Consider the following 23,368-nt stretch of genomic DNA (forward strand, 5'->3'; position numbering starts at 1 on the left):
CAGCGGTGCTACTCCAAATGTTCCTGTCCTTACTTCAGACTCTTTTCTTACGTGTCTGGGGCGAGTGAGGCATGTAAGTGACAGGCCAGAGGAAAAAATGAAGAAAATGTTGCAAGGGTTGTGGTGCCGAGGAGGAGAATACTTTTAGATTTGTGTGTGTTCTTATAAAATACGTGCATAATTTATGAGAGAGTGTTCACCACTGTTGGAGAAAATTATCTCGTTAGAAAAATTCATTAGCTGGCCCTGCATCCAAACACTAGCCTTTGAGCTACGGTAGATAGCTTCATTATGTTAGAATGCACATTTTATTTCCTTTAATTTTCTTTAAGTATAGTGTGCTACCCTCTGTAGAACATCCCATTCTATTACTGCGTGCTCCTAAACAGTCAGTAAATTAGCCCTATCATAATTAGAGATGGATGGCTGTGACTACACTATACTTTTGGGTTTAATCATAATTGTCCTCTCTTTCACTACTCCCCCTACCACACACACACACACACACACACACACACACACACACACACACACACACACAAGGATACACAATCCCCAAAGTGAATGACAATATTCCACTTTATTTAACTTCCATTTTCCCAAGAAATGTTGAAATACCGTCATGTATATGTGTGTGTATGTATGCCAGTGTGGAATTTTAAAAAAACATTTCATTAGGGGCTCATACAACTCTTATCACAATCTATCTATACATACATCAATTGTATAAAGTACATCTGTACATTCTTTGTTCTAATCATTTTCAAAGCATTTGCTCTCCACTTAAAGCCTTTGCATCAGGTCCTCTTCTCCCCCCCACCCCTTCCCTCAGGGCTCATGAGGGAGGGTGGAATTTTTAAATTGACTTAATATAATAGATTGTCATATGCACCAGGAGGCCTGTATTAAGGATGTTCCAAAAATATAAGTCAAAACTGACAGATTTTAAATTCGTAATTAATGTTATTAGAATGGTGTCAGTGAGATTTCTAGTAAATGAATAGCTAATCTATCAAATATTATGTAGACTAAATCTAATCATAGGCTCCAGTCCTTCAGATGAATTGGGGAAAGGGCAGTGACAGAATATATGTGAGAAAAATAAATAGCTATATTGCTTCCATCCATTAACATACAGCAACAGGGAAAAATGAGACCATGAATAGATCGTTTGACTCAAGTATTTTGAGACAAATTGACATCGTATTGTTAAGTTAGGGCAGTAACGGAGAACGTCTCTCAGCTTTGTGGTCTCCCGTTGCTTGCCAGGCAGTGAAAGAGAGCAGGTGGTCTCTGCCTCATGAAGCTATTGTGCTCAGGTGCCCGGAGTCACTTCCAGTTCCTAGTGGTCTTTTACCCAACGGGAGGACTCCACCTGCTCCCAGCATCCTCATCTTCTTTCTGATGTTTGAGCCCAGTGTCGCCGCCACTGTGCCAGCCTGTTTGGTTGAGGGCATTTTTCTTGTGAGTGCCCCTCCCCCCTTTATGGTCCCCCCAAGGCTTTAACTAGCATAATTTATTTTCCAGGGGCTGGTCTCTGCTTACAACATGTCCAAAGTACAGGAAACAATTCCCCCATCCTTGCTTTTAAGGAGCTCTCAGGTTGTACTTTTTCTGACACAGACCTGTCTGTTCGTTTGGCAGTCCACGGTACTTCCAATCTTTTTCTTCAGCACTGTAGGTCAAACCCAGAGATTTTAATTCAGTCTCCCTCATTCACAGCCCCACTTTCACATGCATTTGAGGCAATTCAAAACAGCATGGCTTGGATCAGGTGCACCTTGGTCCTCAAAGTAACATCTTTGCTTTTCAAAACTTTAAAGAGGGCTCATACAGCAGATTTACTTCATGCAAGGTGCCATGAGTTGCTCTGGACTGTTGCTTCCATGAGCATTGATTGTGGATCCAAGCAAGATGAAATCCTTGACACCTACAATGTTTTCTCTATTTATCATGATATTATCAATTGGTCAGGTTGTGAGGATGTTTGTTTCTGTACATAGTTAGGGGGAACAAATTTGTCTCTTCATGAAAGGAGAGACAATGAAGGCTAACCAGCTGCATGAGAAGTCAATGGTATGAAATGATGAACATCCAGAGTGGTGATTAGGTGTGTGTTTACCAGGCAGTTCTGATTCACGACTGCCCCATGTAAGAGCACAGAACTGCTCCTTAACATGTCTTTACAGAAACAGACCTCCAAGCCTGCTCCTTCTCAATGAAGCCATTGAGTTAGTTTATATCTCCAACCTTTCATTTATAAGTTTCAAGCTCAACTGTTTGGTCTACCAGGTCGATCAGTAGAGGTACTATAAAAATACTAGCCTGACAATTTTTACTGTGACTCCTCACAGAATTCCGTTTGTGCGTTGGACACTGATTCCTCCTTCCTTAAATTCATTGGTTCGTGTTTTCTTCAATTTACCCATTCATTTATAACCCCCCACTCCAATACAATTGTGACTAATGAAGGCATGTTATAGGGCTTCTGAGGCTGTAAATTTTTCTGGGAACAGAAATCTCCATTTATAGTGACACTATGTTTGTCATAGTAGAGCGTTGCTCCCTAGAATCTTCCAAAGTCTGAGTTTGTTTGGGAGGGTGGGGAAGTTGTCTCAAAGCCTTCCTTCTGAAGCACTGCTGAGGAGACTCAAATGTCCAATGTTACAGTTATTAAGTGTCATAGTTAGTTTTGTGTGATCTTCTGGGCCAAGCTTCTCAGTAGTTTACCAGTTGAGGCCTTTCCATTGATATGATGCAACATAATCAACTCCAAGATAAATCATATTATATTCATTTTACATCTCTGCAGAAATTTCCTTTAAACACATTTTTGAAGCAGGATGGTTATATTTTAAAAAGAAAGACTTAAAAATTTAGTATTAACCATGTATTAATTTAACTTCCTAGTATACTTTAGTTGATTGCTGTTATCTAAATTGTATAGCTATCTAGATTTATGATCATTTGATATTACCTGACACATTATGAAGAATTCTAAAATTTTTATCAGAGGAAATATTTGTAATGTTTGAGGATAATTAAATCAAGCTCAAAACTATCTTGGGATATAGAAATATGTTAGATATTCCAAAAACACTGTTAATGTAATTCTCATACACACTATTCAAGCAACGTAAATATCTTGTTGTATTTTCCAATATATTACTATTCAGCTATTGGCTACTACTGAAAACTGAAGGATGTTTGAAAGAGAAGCTTACCACCTTAAGTCCAAAGGTATATTTTCTCTAAAGCAGATAAAAGCTGTGCAGTCACGACCACGTGGCCACGACAAAAGCGAGTTTCATGAAGTCATGCTTTCTTCCCAAAAATGAAACAGTACTTTCCATGTTTATTACTGATGAGTCTGTGTAGCCCTTCATTGTGTCCGCATCAAGAATATTGATATGGAAACTGTCCATTACTGCATTAGATTTAAGTAAAAAGTCAAAGAGTACACGCAGTTTCTCAGTTGAAAAAATAGTTAAAATTAAAGGATTATATCAAAGGATAAATCCAAATCTACTAATATAGGACAATGTCAGTGAATTCAAGAACATATTAGAAATCCCAGAGTAGATAGATCTACTGATCTATATATATAATTTCCTCATTGATTCATATTTTGATCTTGACTTGGGGGAAGCATATCACTAATGCATTTTGCTTAATAGAAAAAGTATTCCATACTTAATGTTCTGTGAAAATATGGTTTGGGACATTCCGATGTGACACTCTAGATTTCTGTGTGAATCATTGTGAAGGATACAGTATGGCTAAGCCAGTAGAAATTAGCTCTCATCAATTGGTATGTGAACATTTATTTCTTTTTCTATTTGCCAAAACACTTCTCTTAAGGTTTCTGTTTTTCTTACCAGACAAAACTATGAGAGCCTAAAACCCAAACATGATAAATATTAATTTGCATGTTAAATATATCAGCTGTTTGAAATACACTTTGGTGAAATCATGTTTCTCTATGTAACTTAATATAATATGTAGCTATTTCAAGATCTAGTGATAAAACTTAGAGAAGAACATCAGCAATGAAATCCCACATTGTGGTATTATGGAACTTACCAGGTTCTGACTTTTATGTTAAAAAATAAATTATTCTCTTTTCTTTCCCCAACAGTTTTATAGGCACATGATTTATATACCGTATAATTGAATAGTTCATTCATTCATATCAAGAGGAACTGTACAATCTTAGAGCATCCCTCCCACCCATACCCCTTGGTTAAATCGCCTTTCAAATGGGTTGTGGAATCTCAGTCGGTTTTGACCTTCCCTCCCTCCTGCCTTCATTACTTACTGCCACAATTCCCTTTCTCTCCTTATCGCCCATCCCCGACTCCTGCATCCCTATAACCCCTTGTATCAGTTATTATCATTATGCATCCACTCCTGTACTTCATAGCTGGGAAACCCAATAGAATAGAATAAATAAATTGCTCTAAGGTGGTAAGGATCAGATCATATTCATATAAAGACAAAAATATCAATAATGCATAAGAAGGAATAGACCCCATCAACATTCAAAAAGCGAGGGAATACATTTCTGTCATGGAACAACTAAGATACTTGCACCCGTACAAATTCAGGTCATGTCTGGAGGCCAATCACCTGTCCAAGTGTTGCATGCGATCCAATGCAATCAAGAGCGCAATGGTCTCTGCCCGATAGTGAGGCTGTTCCAGACCCTTGCCCGTGGCTCAGTCTGACCAGAGACTCTGCAGATGAGTTTTGGGCTCTCACTATCCTCCACAGCCTTCTACAAATTGGGTGCTTGTCATTTTAGTTCTGTACTTTTCTCTTTATCAAAATCGAATTTTGTAAGTGTCATCTTTGGAGCACATGATCTGGTGTGCTTCTTCTGTGTGGACTTAGCGGACTCCTCGCTTAGATGGCTGCCTGCTTGAATACAAGCTGTTAAGACCCCAGACACTATTCCTACTGATAGGCGCCACCTGCTTTCTTCACTGTGCTTTGCTGCAGCACCCTGTGTTCAGTGACCATTTTATGAAGGTGGGTACCTCAATCATGTCAGACAGAACTGTACAATTGCTTCCATAAGAGCCTCGGAACATACTTTTCCTTCTTGGGCTTCTTGACATCATCTTCTTCCGAAGCCCCCGCCCCTCTACATCATCCCTCCCCCCAAACTCTTGTTATATTTTCTTTCCCTGTAGGCTCAACATCCGTGGATTTCATTTGGGAAAAGACAGAGAAACCAAAAACACAGCTTCAAGGGGTTGACTCCCAATAGGGGAGCACCCCTGAGATAGAACCTAGTATACATAAGCAAAATAAAACAGAATGGCCATCACCAGATTGCCGGAATAATGCTCATCTTAATACGGCATACATGGCATTGATGTAACAAGACCATGATGGTCCACCAATCAACAGGACACTTCTCTTAGAACAGCTGTCTTCTGCATCCTCAGACACCATGCATTTTCTGGCTGAAGTCCTTAGGTTACAAGTGTGTCTGTGGTAGAGTCCCGTTCACCAAGTGGGGTTCCCACAAGGGGTCTCACCGGTGCTGTCTCTGGAACATGTCTTGTGGTCTCCGAAGATCCAGGATTCCATGTGCCTGTGGTCCAGTGCACCTGGTCTGGCTACCTGGGATATTCCCAGACATCCCAGATCAGTTCTGTCCACTAGCTGCATGCCACTAAAGACCTTCCCCACCGATTGTTCCCAAGAGGATCCTCAGTCTGATGATTTATAAAAGCTATCTTTTGGTTTGCTTGTTCACTTGCTTTCACCACACGTTTAAAACAATAATTTCAAGTCTGAGCTAGCACCTCCAACTAAGAATGCACAAATAGAAGTATGGAGTGAATGCTTATATAATGGTGTGTAGAATTTTTATATTAAGTAAATGAGAAAAATATTAGGATGATGAGGCATTAATAATAATGAAAATTAATGCATTTCTAAATTTTATTTATAAAATGTTAACCTGAAACTTTTTGACAAAAAAGGAATTATAAAGATATAAAAATGATTTCTAAATATGTCTTCTGTAACAGTCCATATACATTTTAAGTCCACCTCAGTATGCTTCTGTTTTTGTGTGAAAACCCATATATATTAAATGAGATATTCTCAGCGACATTTTACTCCCGCTAAGGACATCAGTGGTACAAGACACAGAGTCCCAGGGCTATGAACGGCAGATTGTTTCTAGCCACCTCAGAACCCTCAGTTCTAGAGTTGCTAATTCCATTGCAGTACAATTTGCTACCTCCCAAATTCCCTTTCAAAGAGAAGAAAAGAAAGAAAGAAAGAAGGTAGGTAGGAGGGATTAAGGCAAAGGCATGAAATTGATTCACGAAATAGTGCACCATTGACACTGTAGCTTTTAGTTCCTGAGAAGAGTATCATGGAAAAGTGTTTTTGGGAAGAGTCTTCGTGTCTTGGTGCAAATTTTAGAGAAACCATTTCGGTGTCATTTAATAGAGTGCAATATGATATGAAGAATGTTAAATGATTCCTTAAAAAGTCTCTGTACACATCTGCCAGCAAGAGTGGTGTGTATAATACACACTGCAATTTAATCCATTTAGACTGTTATTATATTGTGACACGTACACTGAACATCTTTGTTGCGTGAATGAAATTGCTAAACAGAATGAAGAGAACCCATTGTTTTCCAAGTTTCACAGTCATGAAAGGGGGGAGGAGGTGGAAAGCTCTTAATTACCATAATTCCATGCTGTAAATGGGGGGCCCCCACAGAGGTTTCTTTGTTGCACAAAGGATAATAGAATTATGAAAGCCAAGTTTGAAAGTATATTTGGCAGAAAGTGGAGAATTAAGGGTTATAACCCAAGAATTGGCCAGATAAAACATCACAACATTTTTAACATACCAAAATTAAAGAAAAGTTCATCAATTAGGGGAAAACAAGGAATAGAGATAATCTAGTTATGTCTCCATAAAAAATGTTCACAATTACTTTGAAGTAATAAACATATATTATATTTTAAATATTAGTGTATTCACATTCTGCTAAATTATAATTCTAATAAAAACATTTTCCTTTAGTTTTTTAAAGTATATATCCCTGCCTTATATTTATTGTAGGCAAGTACTACCTAAATAATTTTTTAACATTAAAGATTATCTTGCTCTTTTAAAAGGTATTGGCTATATTATTTCTTTTCCTTTATGAAAATTTTAGTTATCAAAGTTTTAAAAAGTAGTTATTATATGTTATATTAATTATGAGATGGAGATAATTAATGTAGAATACTACATTTTTATTAGAATACTACATTTTAAGAAATAGAGCTACACAAAAAAATGAAATGGGAAAATCAAATTAGAGTCTAGGCAAAGTAAAAATCATGCTGATTCTCAGATAAGGATTACAAAATGAAATTGTTCTAAAAATATTTTGGCATTAGGGTAGCAAAAATGATATGATTGAACTATGGAAATATTTGATAAGTATATTAATCCTAATTACAAAAAAGTAGCAAAAGCCGCATTTAGTAGCCTCAACTGAAAATACTGTACTAAGTCTTTTCTATTTTAAATGTTTGAGTATCTTATGAAATAAGTATAAAAATTAAATACTTTTGTGAAGGCTTTACTTTGGAATTGTTCCTGGAAATTATGTTGAATGTACTTTTTAGAAATACACTTTTTAGAAAATTCCATAATCATATCATATTTAGAGTGATAAAGTATTAACTGATTCATTTAAAAAATGGTCATCATTGCCACTGCAGATTATTTCCTAAAAATATTTGTTAAGGAAAGGTGTTTTGTGAAGAGTTTTAATTTGTTGCAGTGAGTTTTTAAGAAAATTTGTGAGGTAGTACTTAGTACATTGCACCTGGACATAACGAATATCAACTGACGACTTCTAAATTCTCTATAATTATCCAATGTCCCTCCATCAAATATTCACTTAGGTACACTCATAACATATTTTATGATAGATTTTGAATGAATGATAAGTGAAAAGTATTTAAGTTTCCATGCATTTTCTTTCTGAATGCAATTGTACAAATCAGTGTTACAAACTACATCATTGTATTTTGAAGTTGATATCATTAGAGATTGAGAGAATAGTGTAAGGAGGCTGCATCTGACCTCTTCTGGCTACACAAGGGGAAAGGAGGCTCCAGTCAGCCCCCTGCCCTCCCGCCAAAGGCCTATTGCCAGGAAGCCCAGGTGTCATGCTCCTTCCCTCTGTCCCCCTTTTACCTTATTATGACACCATCCCTTCCTCTCACAACATTCTACTTCCTTTCCAGTTAGACAATCCATTGCAGTGGCCACACCAATCTCACAGTTATATTCCCAATAATGTGGGATTAGTAGGAACGTTAACAGATGACCACAAGTGAAGACCAGAAAATATCAATGTCCACAGCAACACCTCTCCTCAGCCAGCAGCCAGGACTCCTTCTCGCTAGCCTCTCATTCCTTGGGCCTCTGCCTACGTGGGCCAGGAAGCCCGTCTACTGCTCTGCCTCACAATCTTACAGTCTTGGTGCTGTTGCCCCTCTGTTCCCTCCCTTGGTTTTCCTTGCTTTGGCCTTGGGTTTTGACCCGACCTTGCTCTGCCCATCATCTCCAGCCTCTGGAATCTGCTTTTAGCAAGCCACCACCGAGATTTCAAAAGGGCCCTACTGGATAATCCTAGAATTTTTCTCTTTTCCTGTTTCTGAGATGGTTCACCTATATGCAAGGGATCATTACCCAAAAGTGACCAATCCCTTTTATTAGTGTCAAGTGTCACACTATTTGTGTAGTTCCAATATTTTAGTGGACTTTACAGAGACACAAATAGAACAACCATGTAGATCTGGTATGCTGCAGAAAATGCTAGAATAGCTGAGTAGTAATGCTGGCTGGGTCTCCATACTTAACTGTTTCTTTAATGCATGTATACACCTACCTAGTACCTAAACTGCTTAATCCTGCTCATACATCACATTTTTCTTTGCCCCAACCCCCATATAAACAGTGTTAATCTACTATTGTAAGACTATCAACTTCTAAAGATGTAGAAAATATTTCAGAAGGTCAACTCATCTCATTGGTGCCTTTGAATAAAATGTGAAACCAATCTAGGCACCGTTCAAGGTTTATAGTGATGCTATTTGTCCATCCCTTGACTCTAGCGTGGAAGTATAGACTTTTGGGCAGTAGGTTTTCCATGGTTGATGTTTTTCACATATTGATTGCCAGGCCTCTATTCTAAGGGGCCTCTGAGTCCCTTGGAAAGGCTGGAAGGTCTGCCTTTCAGTCAGCTGACAAACATGTTAACCCTTTACACTCTCTGAATCTGGAATAAGGAACTAAGCTCACCTGCCACCCATACTTGCTTCTTCTTATTCGTAGTAGAAATAAATTCATGTACATGGTGAAGCCTGAAGAACAAACTATATAAACTATCTTGGATACAAAAGTCCAGATTTGCATAGATATGAAGGAGAAATGAAATGCATATAGTTGATGATATCATGTTATAATACTTAGATCTCAGAACCCCAAAAGCAGGCAAACATGGAGGCTGTTTGCTCCCAAGAAGCATTTCTATTCTTCCCTGTGTAGGTTGCTTTGAGTTAAAGTTAACTAGATAACTGTGAGTCAACACCATAAAATTTAGAAGAAGCTACCTGGCCAACCAACTGGAAGAGATCCACGTTTATGCTCATTCCAAAGAAAGGTGTTCAACAAGATGGAAATTATCTAAATGTACCATTACTACCACACAATCATGATATGTTTCTGAAAGGAACTCACTGCCACTGAGCTGATGCCAACTCATAGCAACCCTGTAGAACAGAACAGAATTGTTGCCCTGGAGAAATCTTCTTTTGGCTGAACTTGCATTACATTGACAGATCATTGTTTACAATTCCAATATGAAACAGAAGACAATGTGGAATGAGGTTATTAAAGCAGAATTTTGATCCCCTTGCTATGGGCAAAGAGACACCTGATTGGTGGTGTTGCTCTTATATCAGTCAGGGGCAGAGCATACTGGCAGCCCTTTGTTCATCCTAGCTTGATGCCTAGATTGTGTCCAGAACTGTTTCATAACTAGGGCAGAGTATAAAAATAAAAAAATCAGAATATTTTTCTATTGGTATTTTCTGTTACTCTTTTGAGATTTTTGCATAATATTGTTGTTTTTTCCATAAGAGTGAAGTCTTGAGAAATATTTCAGCAAATTTTAACAGAGGTTTTTTATTGTCTACCCACTCTAGTTTGTAAAACCTAATTATAATTCAATTCTAATTAACTGCTCTTTTAGAAAAAAAATATGTTCTCCCTTATATGAATAAGAAGTGCCTGTGTTGGGATTGAGTGAGACTGAAATATTTTTGTGCTACCAAATGATTTTGAATGACAAACTTCTTAATTTTTTATATGAAGGAAATGAAGAGACATCTTAAAATGTAAATAATATGGATTACAGAAACTTGTGTAGTTTACATCACTTTGCAGTCCTCAGGAATGGAATTTAGGATGATTGTACAAGGAATAACTGCCAAGCAGACCCTGATATAATCATTTTAACTAGTCAAATGTTTCATGAGAATCACATGTGACTAAAGAATATTGGGCTAGGCTGAGGTATAAAAGAGTGGAAGAAATGGTTATATACTATATTTTCATATTCTTTATCTTGTATTTAGACTAAAGGAAAAAAAGTCAATGCACAGATAATCAGTATTTTTACTGTCTTTGAAGGATGCTGAGTTTTTCTAGAAAACATAGTATGTTCTTAGTAGTGTGAAAGGAATCTGCAGGATAAGCTGTGCTTTTGAGCATTTTAATAGAGTGGGAAAATAGTTTCTACCTTTAGAATGTCCAGAAGGTTTCTATGTGTATTCTTTGACACTCCATTATCTCAGGAACCCAATGCCTTTGTCCTGGATAAGATAGACAGTTGTAAATGTCTCATGCATTTTATATAAACTGCCTATGAAAATGACCTCAAATACCTGAAGTTGTTTGCCTATATTAATATGAAATTTAGGTTAAAATGGAGCCTATTGTCTATTGCTCAGATAACACTTTATTAAATTCAGGGTCTCCCTGTTGTTAATGTCCGCTGCCGAGTTGGTTCCATCTCTTAATGACCCTTCATGCAACATAGTGAAACTCTGCTTGTTCCTGGGCCACACTCATAATTAATTGTTCTTATGTTTGAGCCCATTGTTGCAGCCTCTGAGAGATTCATTGAAGAACTTTAAACATCTTCAAAATTGCCAGAAAAGAAACAAAATTGAGGAATATAAATTAAACACATCAGATATGAATCGAAACATAAATACACAGGTAGGCATTTTTCAATATTAGGAGAAAATGTGGATAAACACGGTCATAATGTTTTCCTCTAATTTATCTTTCTAATGAAACTTGCCAATTACAATGGGTTTTTCAGACCTCCACATATGTTTAAATTCCAATTGCGGGATGCCACTGGTTTGGATCATTGCATAGTATTGCATGCCAAGTCAGCCTGGTTCTTTTAGGTAATAATAGCCCATTCCATTCAGATTAGGCATAAAATCTGAAATAATCAGAACCACGTACTCTGCAGTATTCAGTTGAAGGTAACTCATGCTTTTGTGACCACTTTTACCTGGATTGACATTATTGATTAGGCTAATTCTGATTATTGCCAAACAGGGTGGTCAATGTATGTATGGGATTGCAGAGCTTTAAGGGTTCAGAAAATACTGTTCTGTTGAGAGCAGCAAAGCAATTCTTTCAGGCCATTATATTAATCTTCAATATCAACCTCATTTAAAAATTGTTTCCTAGAAAGGTCCCTCCCCCCATCTTCTGCGCTTCATTTCTTTCTATGGTTTCCAAGAAATACACCACAGATCAATACATATATTGCACTTCATCTTTTAGTATAATTGAGGCTCACGGGCGTGGTGATGAGTTGAGGCATTGAAAGGTTTGAATCAATAGAATGTGTCATAATTCCAGTGACTCGATGTTCTTTTGTGCTCTCACTTTCTGCTTTTATTCTGCCCATGAATTTATATATGTGTGAGAAATTAGGAAATGAGTATATGATCAATGAGATATTGTGAACATGGCTAATTCAGAAACATACCTGCTAGCTAAGCCACGCCTCACCTCATGGTGCAGCGGTCATACACTGGGCTGCTAACTGCAAGGTCAGCAGTTTGACCCCACCAGTCCCTTCATGGGAGAAGAATGGGGCTTATTGCTCTTGTAATTGCTCTTACAATTTTGAAAACCTACAGGGACTATTAAGTCCTAAATGGTCACTATGAGTTGCATCAACTTCATGGCAATGAGGTTTAATTGTTTTATTTTATTTTTTCCTTCAATACATTACTTTCAGTTTACACTTTGGCTAACAAATGGAGGGATCTGGCATAGGGATAATGGGACAGGACCCTGGAAACAGCATATCCATATCACTGTGGCTGTCACTAGCACCTTATACTTGCATTTATGTGTTGATCAATAAGGTGTTAACATTCCAATACAAGCTGTGTCCTGGCTGTAAGCCTCTGAAAGGTCTCCCCTTTCTTAGATCAGAGATATATTAAACAATCATTTTTTAATGCAGAGAATATTAATTACTATTATTAACGTGTATACTTTTGCTTCCTAGCAATGTCACTAAACTAATTGCCACCGAATCATAGTAACCTTATAGGAAAGAATAGACTGGCCCCCGTGAGTTACTGATAGTGTAACACTATGTAGGATCACTTCACTCCTTTCTCCTGCGAAGTGGCTGGTGATTTCAAACTGCTGACCTTGTAGTTAGCAGTGCAATGTGTAATCAGGTATGGAAAAATTTTTTGAAATGTTTTGCATTGTCATGTTTAATTGGCACAAAGAATTCGATGTAAATTCTAATGAAATTGATTAGTGGTTACAATTAAATTTTTTAATTATAAAAATCTATAACATATTTTTATTTTAAGTAAGAGTTAATTAACAATTGATTTTTAAAGACTCCATATGGACAAAGTATGTCCAAAGATTAATGGAACAATCGATATAGGTAATTTAATAAAAATCAGAACAAGCCATTTTTCTTAGAAAATACTTTTCAAAGCACTGCAAGCATCTCACATACAAGTGTACTACTTAGCTGACTCCCAGAATACTTTTCGGGTCACTTAATAGATGGAGAGGAGTCGTCTAGGAGAGGTATGTAAAAACAGACCTTCAGGATGAAACTGAGAGCGACTTTAGCACTTTACTTCTGCCCAGCTTTTCATGGTGTTGGCCTCCAGGAATTTCAGAAGCTCCCCACTTAAAATGCAGCTTTGATCTTGGAGGAGGACACAGAAAACTGACAGGGAGTTGAAATGAAAGAAATGCTCTTGGCTTTCTATATCTATTTCAGAGTGGGCTGGGCAAATGGAATATAAGGATAAAGATGTCAATCATGATATTGAAAAAAAACACTTCCCTGTAATCACTTCACAATTCATGTTATCAGATGGAAATGCTATGATTTTCAGCACCGAATTATTTGATAAATTTTCCAGAATTATTACAGTAAAGGAAAAATCCCTCCTAATTTTTATGGTTTAAATTTAAGTTGTGATACAAAGCAATGGCTATTTCGTCTTCCATACAGCTTACCTACGCAGATTCAGGAAAATTCCATTACTAAACTGTGCACAGAAAATAACCTATAGAAATGCAAAACATATCTGGATAAATGTATAAATTTCCACCACTGATTTCTTATTTGAAAGACTTATGTGACTATAGCAATGGCCAAATGATCATTTTGCATTCCCTGGAGGCTTTTAGGGATATGCGATAGAAACAATTTGATTCAAAAGAATGTTCTATAGCTTTCAGGGCTGAATGAATTATAATAATTCACACTTTCCTAGTGTGTCACACTATCAATGTTTTTTTTTCTCTGTGAATGGAGGTTATATTTGGACATTATCCAATCAGTCAGTGAAAGAATTAGATAATATGCTTAGGCACTGGTCAGAGTCCTTGGAGCTTCAAGAATTTTTACTCTTGTGCATATTCAGGGAATATTTTCAAACCAATACCATCAGGTATGTATGTTTTATACACACCCAGTGATCCAGACATTTTACCCCAACAAGAATTAACAACAAAGGAACACTGCTGGTCCTTGCAAAGTCAGTTCATAATGTTGCAGTGAGAAGGGATGCGCGCATTCAGTCTAGAAGCTGTTAACATTGCTGGCAGCCTCTTTTTCCCTTTAAGGCATTTAAAAACCCACAGCACACCCACAAAAGTGTTCACATAAGCACTGCATTCTCCCACAAGCTCACCACGCTGGGGGCCCTGTCCAGGGAGCTCTGCTAACTGATATTTATTAAAAATGAATAGCCTGAGAAATCACTGTGAAAATGCCGTTTTGTGGAGAGACCACAGAGAAACCTCAGGGTTGCTGTAGGGAGAAGGAATTCCAGACGTCTTCCTGAAACAAATGATTTCTTGCCCAAGAGGAACTGACTCTTTTGCACAGTGCACATGCGGCTGGCCCACTGCTCACTGCGGGGTGACAGCTGTTGGAGTTGACAATTTGAGTGCTTTTATCCCTAACCTCACAGGTTTAATTTTACTTGCTTTTTAAGAGGATCGAAATGATCTCTGCATTGCGTGGGTTTTCGAATGCTTCATGAATGGGTATCTTTGATAACTCAGCAGATTCTGAATTAAAATAAAGTTGTAAATATGTAAAGTTGTAAAGGTGAATAGAAGGAACTAGAGAAATGATTGAAAATTATGAACACTGCTTGCAAGTAGTAATTTACTTAGGAGGTATTTTACTTTTATAATGAGAAAACTTGAATTTGGAATCACTCATTTATTATACTTGTTTAAAGGTATTTTTGTCTTTTGCTTTGGGATTTGAAAGAGGGAACTAGCTTCGGGCAAGCATTAGTGTCTTGAATAAAATGCCAGCTCTCCAGGTAGAAAACCTGCAACACACACACTATATTTATTTTCTGTGCTTGTAAATATACATACCTAGAATCTTTGAATATGGGCAAATTATTTCCGCATAGTATATTATAGGTGTGCTCAATAAATACTACGTGGTGGCATAGTAGTTACACATTTGGCTGTTAGCCACAAGGTCAGCCATTTGAAACCACCAGCTGCTCTGTGGCAGAACGATGTGTTTTCTGCTCCCATAAGCACTCATAGTCTCAGAGAGCCATAGGGGGGGTTCTACTCTGTCCTACACTATGAGTCAAAATCGACCCGATCACAGTGAGTTTAGCTTTCTGGTACCTACATCCATAGCAACGCTGTACAACAGAGTTCCTGTAGATTTCAGAGAGTGTAGATCTTTGTGGGAGAAGAAAGTCTGATCTTTCTCGCATGGAGGGGTGGCTGAGAGTCAGAATCCACTTGATGGCAGTGAATTTTGTTTGATACCGACACACATAATGAAGATGAATAAAATGAATATTATCTGAGAGATAGGATACAAATGAAATACCTTAAGGATATGATATTTCAAGTTTTTCCTTAGAAACAATAGTGTTCGCTTTCTGTTAAATTTTTCAAAGGACTGTGAGGAATTTAATCCCATATCGCATGTGACTTGGTGCTGGAGTTACCCTTTACTGTGGTGGTGATCAGTAATGCTCGTGTAACTAGGGCACCACCACAGTGTGGAAATGCAGACATAATTTTTAAGTACATCCAATAAAACACTTTGACTTGGAATCCTGAAGATCATTGCAGTGATAAGTCAGCAATGTGGGGATATTGTCCTTCGTGAACATCCCCCACATCCCCCCCGTTTTCGTGACCTTCACTGTGCATCTATCTCTGAAGCTATAGACAGTGAACACCATGTTGCTGCCCTTATAATGCTTTCCTTTAGAAAGTGTGCTTGCCCCCGCGGTTCACCTCCAATCCAGACCTTCTCATTTGTTCCAGATTTCATTTTTCATATTTATTCACATACACATTCCCATGTTTCTCTGCCCAGTCTTTTCTCTCACTAAATCTAAATGGGCTTCCTGATCTGTGATTTTATGTATATTTTCTCTCGTTATAGTTGTGGCTTCAGTGCCTAGAACAAGGGCTGTGACATGACGATAGCATGGATCACTGACATCTGACTCACAGTGACCCTGTGTGCCATTTTATACACACCCTAAATATTCACAGAAAAACCGTTGTTGTGATAGTAGTAAAATTATATGTACAAAATAATTACTATTCAGAGTTGGTAAAGTCAGATGATTTTCAATTTTAAATAGCTTTAGTAAGAGTGTCAATTTTTCCCTTCATAGTGATCTCCATCATATGTCTTCAAACATTTACAACTGTATTACGAGTTTGAGGTGTGAGAGAAAATGCACCCTAATTTGAATTAAATGGTGATACCTCGGTTGTCGAATGGCTCCAAGTTCGAACTTTCCATTGCTCCATGAGCAATATTCAGAATACATATCTCTGCTGCCTGGGCTTGCTGAACACAGAGGCTGAGGGTCGTGTTCTTCAGCAACTATACAACTATGTTGAAATTGGACTTTTTTTTTTGAGAAAAAACAAAAACAAAACCCAAGAGCAAAACCAAAGGACCTTCATTACTGACAAGGAAAAGGCTCGGTCAGACCACAGGGCTGTGAAAGATGGGCTCACTGTGTTTCTGTATGGGGATGTGAATGGGGTACGTTTAACGTGAAGTCCATATTCCCGTACCGTTCTGAGAACCCATGGGTGTGCAAACAATGGAACAATGAAAAATGAAAAATAAGTTAATCTTATCATCTTATTGTGTTTTGATACTTACTGTTCTGTGTTTATTGTGCTTAGCTGTTTGAGAGAGTATTTCCACAACCTAAGGACTATTCAATTTTTGTTAAAGACTTGGAAAAATCAGTTTATATGTGTAATTATGGGACCTCAGACCCAATGATTCGGTTTTCCATTATTTCTTATGGGAAAATATATTCAGGTCTCAAAATGTTTTGTGTTCACAAGTTTGGAATGAATTGATTACGGAAATGAAGATATCTCTGTGTATCTTCCACTTCCACCCCTGTTACCACATTCCTTCCTCAATTCTAATTTCATAGTTAGCACAGAGGATAAAGCTAGGAATATTCTTCACAAATATTAATTCATTTAAGATTTGTTTCTAATTGATATTTAGGTTTAATTACTTATCATCAAACACCGAATTAAAAAAATGAGAACAACAGTTAGCCATCTAAAGGACAGACAGGGTTTATACCAGTTACTCCTTTCTTGATAGAGGAAAATCAAAATCCAAACTCCTTGCCGTTGAGAAAATTCTGAATCATAGCAACCACATAGGGCAGGGCAGAGCTGCCCCTGTGGGTTTCTGAGACTCGGATTACATAGCCTCTCTTTCTTCCCAGGCACTGCTGGTAGTTTTCAAGTGCTGACTTTGCAGATTACAGCACAAAGCTTAGCCTCTACAGCACCAGGGGGTTCTCCATTTACTTTACATTTTAAAAGCACTGTTATTACTATTGGTAGTAGTTGTAAATACTCTCTGTTGTTATATTCATGGATTAATCAATGCAAACAGGCAAAAATAGAACAACTTTTTTTCTGTGCTATGCCATATGATTGGGTGGTTGATTATTGTCAAAATCATACCAAGTTGCTAAGCTCTCTTCCTGCTGAAAGTTAGCTATATCCAGTCCATACTTACAATTTTATGTCCATTCTTACAATTTTATGGTATACTTCCCATTTGACTTTGGATTCCCATTAACATGATACCGTTCTACAATTTTTTTTACCAAGCACAATAAATTATAAATGGTAGAAACATACTCCATAGCGTAGTCCTTCTAATTAATTCAGCCTCTCTCTGAGTTCCATGATCGCTCCATGCTTATTTTCTCGGAGCAGAGGGGTTACATTGGTCACGCAAAGGCTCTCTCTCCTCCTAACGTGTACTCTTCTGCGTGTTCCCTGCATGTGGCAGGACATCCACTAGTCAGAGGGTGAATCATCCCTGCCTTGGCCCTGCAGCTCATGAAACAGCATTGCACTGATATCAAAATAGTTCTGGCAGGCCCTCTTGAGGCTGTTCTGTTGAATCTGTCTGGTCGTGAAATAATAAATATCCACACTTCGCATGATATTGGCTTTATGCTTTTTCAAAACTCATGTCATTAAAATATCTATTTTCTTCATGAGAACTTCCCTGCCTACTGATATCTATTGTACAGGTTTCTGACATTAAAAAATATTAGGAAAATTTGATGAAACCTATGAACATTCAGGAGCATCAGAATATTGTTTTAGTTTCATTTCCAAAAAATTAGGTTAGCTTGTGTTACAGGGTTATTATTTGAAAAAATAAAATCATAGAAACTTAGAAACCTATTATATATTTCCCAGTGGTTTCTGATGTCATTGCTGGTTTTTAGGGTATTTGGTAATACCTTTTAAATACATATATCACTTTTCTAAGTAAGTTCAGATGAAGACATATCAAATTGAAAGCAATGCCTCCTGGCTATTATTTCACCTTCTGTCAGCATTAGAGCATATAGCTTTTACAGGACTTGTTTGTACTTGGGATTTCGAGTTTAATTTATGATACTTGTTTGCCTTCAGGATCTAAGTTGGACTGCTAATCACAAGGCCAGCAGTTCGAATTCACTAGCCGCTTTACCGGAGAAATGTGAGGCTTCTGTTTTCATAACGATAGACAGCCTTAGAAACCCACAAAGTCAGCTCTTCTCGTTCCTGCAGGGTTGTTATATGTTGGACGGGCTCCATGGCTCTGAGATGTCTGCCTTGTTCAAAGCATGTATGAATTTAGAAAGAGGGATTAAGAAAAAGACTCCTCTTTTTAGTGATCATTGAAATCACTTTGTACATAATTCCTTTCTACCAAAGATCTTTTTTACTGAAAGATAGCTTTAGAAAGCAATTTATTTAAGTTTGTTGTTGTCTTGCTATTCTTGTTTTCTTATATTTTATTAAGTATACTAGCTTAATAAAGCCATTTACAATGTACCTAATGTGTAAAATGATACCACACTTCACTGAAGTTTTCTACACAGATTATGCATAATCCATATTGTCCATTTGGAGGGAAACAAGTATTTAAATTTTTAGGCAGGGCTTCTTATATAATTGATTTAAACACGAGGTCATATGTAAATACTTGATATACATGCTATAATATTTATGTAACAAGAAACATGAACTGATATGGTTAAAGCTTCCATATATTTTGTGGTAGAGTTTCATGCAACCTTCTCTGATCCACATTCTTTTAAACAAAACCTTTTGGTGTCTTATTTTATTTTTTAATCATTTGTTTGACTTGATCTATGAATTGACTTCAAACAAATTAAAAAAAAAAAGATATACCCAAAGAAAAATTGAGGACAACTAAAATATATTTTTCTAAATATCTAGAGCTTCAATATTTAAAAATATGATGCCAAAATGTGAGAAACAAAAATTCAGTAATGAAACAAAAAGTAGGTACAGAACTCAATATAAAGTAGCCATCATTGTCAACTACCTCACCCTTGGAGAGCACATTCTTCTTCCAAATTTATATTTTAATCAGTGGCCTTCCAGTGTTAAAAAGAACTTTATAGGCAAGATGATGTGGCATGAAAGTCTATTTAGTAATTCAAATTCTCATGATAATGTATTCAGTTGTCTTTTTACTTTCACCCAACCTCATGCAAATTGTCGTAATAGGAGGTAGATTTTAAAATGCCACCTCATCCCTAAACTAATCATTGAGATTTTGGACCTACCATACTCAATGAACTATCGGTAATACACAATAACCACTTTAAGGCATTTCTGAACTATTCTGTTTATCTCGTCTTCAATCTCATTTTTGTCACTCCATCTACTCAAAGCACTAATAAACAGATAAAAGCTCCCAAGACAGCTAATATCTGGAAACTGAACAACCCAGCAATTAAATACTTGCCTGAATAGTAAAATATTTGACCTTACATTAATATGTCCTAAAATGTATCTCTTTAGTGTCTTAATGGTTATTATTTTAATTATGTTTTTCTATTAATTTTGGGAGGGAGTAATTCAGGTGAAAGTGCTGTTGGTTTGTTTGTTCTCCGGTGTTGAATAGAGTAGAAATATAATTTGAAAGGAAAACAAAACTAGCAGGGAAAAACTCTTGAACTTGATTACTGTTGTTAAAGAATCCTCAATGATGCTGCAGCGCGACACTAAGAGACACTTTCTACATTTGCAAGTATTTTCGTCTCACCATGTGAATTAATCACTAATTGCCTTTGTGTGATGAGTTGAAATTGGTCTTTTTTCCTGGTCACTGACTAGGGTATCTCACCTCCCACTTCTTAAGGAGGTCAGGGCCCAGGCCGCTCCTTGAATCCTAAATGAGATTTGTCAGTCAAGCGTAGCAAACTCTAATCTCATCCAAAGAAAAGGAAGAAAACGGACCAGAAAATGATCTGATTTTCCGATTTCATGGCCAAGGTTACCCTGGGAAGTGATGAAAGTGCCATTTAGAGCCCGTAACTAAGGTGGAATGCCAAACTTCGCAGTAATAACGGACAAACCGCGTGGAAAGAGACTGCTTTAACAATTTTACAGTTGCTAAGTGTGAAAATTGTAATGTGGTCAAGCTCCGGGAATCCATGGCTGTTGGTTCAAAGAATTGGAACAATGCACAACTGAAAAACACTCTGGGCTCCCGGGACTCGTCGATGCGGATGAAGTCAGTGTCGGCGTGAGCTGTGGCGACAAGAGGCCGCGGGGCTCAACAGCTTCATTAGCGACCTTGGTTTCGCTCCTTCTTCTACCCTCTTCCCTTGGAATAAAAGCACTGTCACCCGGGAGACAGGGCGCAAGGGTTTGAGGTCTAGATTATTACGGAGGTTGTTTAAGGTGGACATCATTTACAGTGTTCTGTAGTGTAAGGGCACAAGTTTGCAGCAGGAAAAAGAACATTACCGAAAGACATTTAGAAATGCTGGCTTGAATAGTATTTTATTACAATTGCTAATAATAAATTTACTAACCATTAGCTACTTGTGGTCTCAATAATATTTCAATTTATCTGAGATTATCTATACTCTTAGGAGTGTGAAATTAAAATCAAACCTAATCATTTTACTTCTTATAAGCACTGTAGTTTAACCAATATGAATAAACATGAGGAAGATTAAAATATTTAGTGTGGAATATTGACTTTGTATTCCCAATGAGATTTGTACTATAAAAATCTCAAATTTATATTAGAATTCTACATATAAAATATGCCTGACACACAATAATAAAAATGTAAATGCTGTATATGAAATATCCTCAAGCAATATTAGAGAAAGATGGCAGTCATTTATTATGGATAAGTAGCAATTAGGAAGAAAGGAGATATGTTGTTTATTTTGTCATTTTTTGGTTATTTTTCTACCATGATCATTTTGATTAAGGAAAATTAATTACCATCAGCAAGGAGCCACCTGATGTGCAATAGAATGAAACTCTGCATGGTCCTGTGCCATCTTTCGTCCGTTCCTGTGTCTGAGCCCATGTTTTCAGCCACACTGTCAATCCATCTCTTTAAGGGCTGTCCCTCTTTTGCTGCCCATCCATTTGACCAAGTATGACACCAGGGACTGGTGTCTCCTGACAATATGTCCACAGTACAAAGACAAAGTTAGCTATCCTTACTCCTGACGAGCACTCTACCTGTACTTCTTCCAGACAGACCCGTTGTCCGTGTCGCAGTCCCTGGTACTTTCCGTAGTCTCACCCAGCACCACAGTTTAAAGGCACCCATTCTCCTTCGGTCTGCTTTATTTAATTGCCAACTTTCAGAGGCATGTGAGGCAATGGAAAATACTACGGAGTCAGTACGCATCCTGGTTTTTCTAGAACTGTTCTGATTTATACTTATGGCTCCAAGACAATTAGGAAAAGCGGTGTATTTTACTTTTAGAAGTTAATTTAGTTGGCTACTAGATTATATATGCATTTTATTCATGTACATGCAGTATTCATAGCAATTGCCTTTTTTGAGAATATCTGTGTTCATTAGCTTTGCAAGAATCTTCAAATATTGAATATTCTTGTAGTTCATAATTTTGACACTGATTCAATAACTTCGTGCTTAGTAGAAATTTTTAGGAAGAAGTATAATATTAATAGCCATGAGTGTCATAAAATTATTACCTTTATTATTGTAGTTCATAGAATATCTATCCATTCAGGTATCTACCTATTCAGAGCATCAAGAATTTCTTTGGAATAAATATTTAAATGTTTATCATCTGAAATACTTAACTTTCTTTGTAAAAATCCTATACTACCCAATATATTTTCACATTGATTTAAAGTCTAGATTTATGAGATGTATAAGCATAGCACCACGTTTTTCCTTCTCATTAAACACAGGTGTGGAAGGTTTATCAAGCTATAGCTAAAAATTATCTCTATTTTCATTTTTTCTCTTTCCTCACATTGTATTTTATTAAATCCATTAAAGAAAATAAAATTAATCTTCTTGATTTCTATTCTTATAGATTTTTTAAAATTCGGCTTATTCACTGTGCTTTGAAAAAAGTAAAGGATTTTGTGTCCTTGTTTGCTTCAAATGTTAAGAGTTTAAAAATAAAGTATTTGTACAATAGAGATATTAGTAGCTATAGAAGATTCTTAAATGCTATGATATATTTAATTTTGTCCACAGTTCTCAAATGTTCTTTAAATTGGATATTATGAATTACATCATTCCAATATAGCACTGGGGATATTATCAACCATGGTTGATACATAACATGGTTTTATTGTAATTTTTATTTATGTAAAGTTAATAACCTTGTCCCACAAATTTGAGTATGCACAGATTCTCTAAAATTTAACACTAAGCTGTCTGTATACAGATAATGAATGAAGAAGATAAAAATAATGAAACAAAGTAAAACCACTAACCCTTATCTAGTTTACAACTCTTCAGTCTCTTTTATAGCAAGCTGTAGTATCAGTGGAGAACTTATTTCCCCCCTAATGTCTAATTATTGAATACTACAATCAAATAAATAGTAAATATATAAAGTAATAACACATAAAATACTATTTTTAAGTAGTGGACCATTAATTGAGCTGTGACCTGCCAAGCCAGTGGTTTGAACTTCTTCGACACCGTACAGGAGATGAGGTCGTTTGCTCTCTTAAAGATTTTGTCTCAGAAAAACAAGATCTACTCTGTATTGTAGGCATAAGTAAAAACTGACTAGTAATGGTAATGTGTTGTTTATAAAAAATCATTTTACAATGTACACAAAGAATGAATCAAAATGTAATACCTAAATGCAAAGCCTAAAACCTACAAGTTTTAGAAGGAAACAAA

At 36.8% G+C, this 23,368-nt stretch overlaps 1 protein-coding gene and 1 non-coding gene across 10 annotated transcripts in view; both read left to right on the plus strand.

Moving 5' to 3' along the window:
- EPHA5 (EPH receptor A5) overlaps positions 1 to 23,368 on the plus strand; it is a 378,384-nt gene that overhangs the window by 101,762 nt on the left and 253,254 nt on the right. The gene's annotated exons all lie outside the window — the stretch shown is intronic.
- LOC142444207 (small nucleolar RNA SNORA48) lies at positions 9,951 to 10,093 on the plus strand. Its single transcript, XR_012783860.1, has one exon. It is a non-coding gene; the product is annotated as a small nucleolar RNA SNORA48 (small nucleolar RNA).

Source organism: Tenrec ecaudatus, chromosome 3, assembly GCF_050624435.1.
Source record: "Tenrec ecaudatus isolate mTenEca1 chromosome 3, mTenEca1.hap1, whole genome shotgun sequence".
NCBI classification, from domain to species: domain Eukaryota; kingdom Metazoa; phylum Chordata; class Mammalia; order Afrosoricida; family Tenrecidae; genus Tenrec; species Tenrec ecaudatus.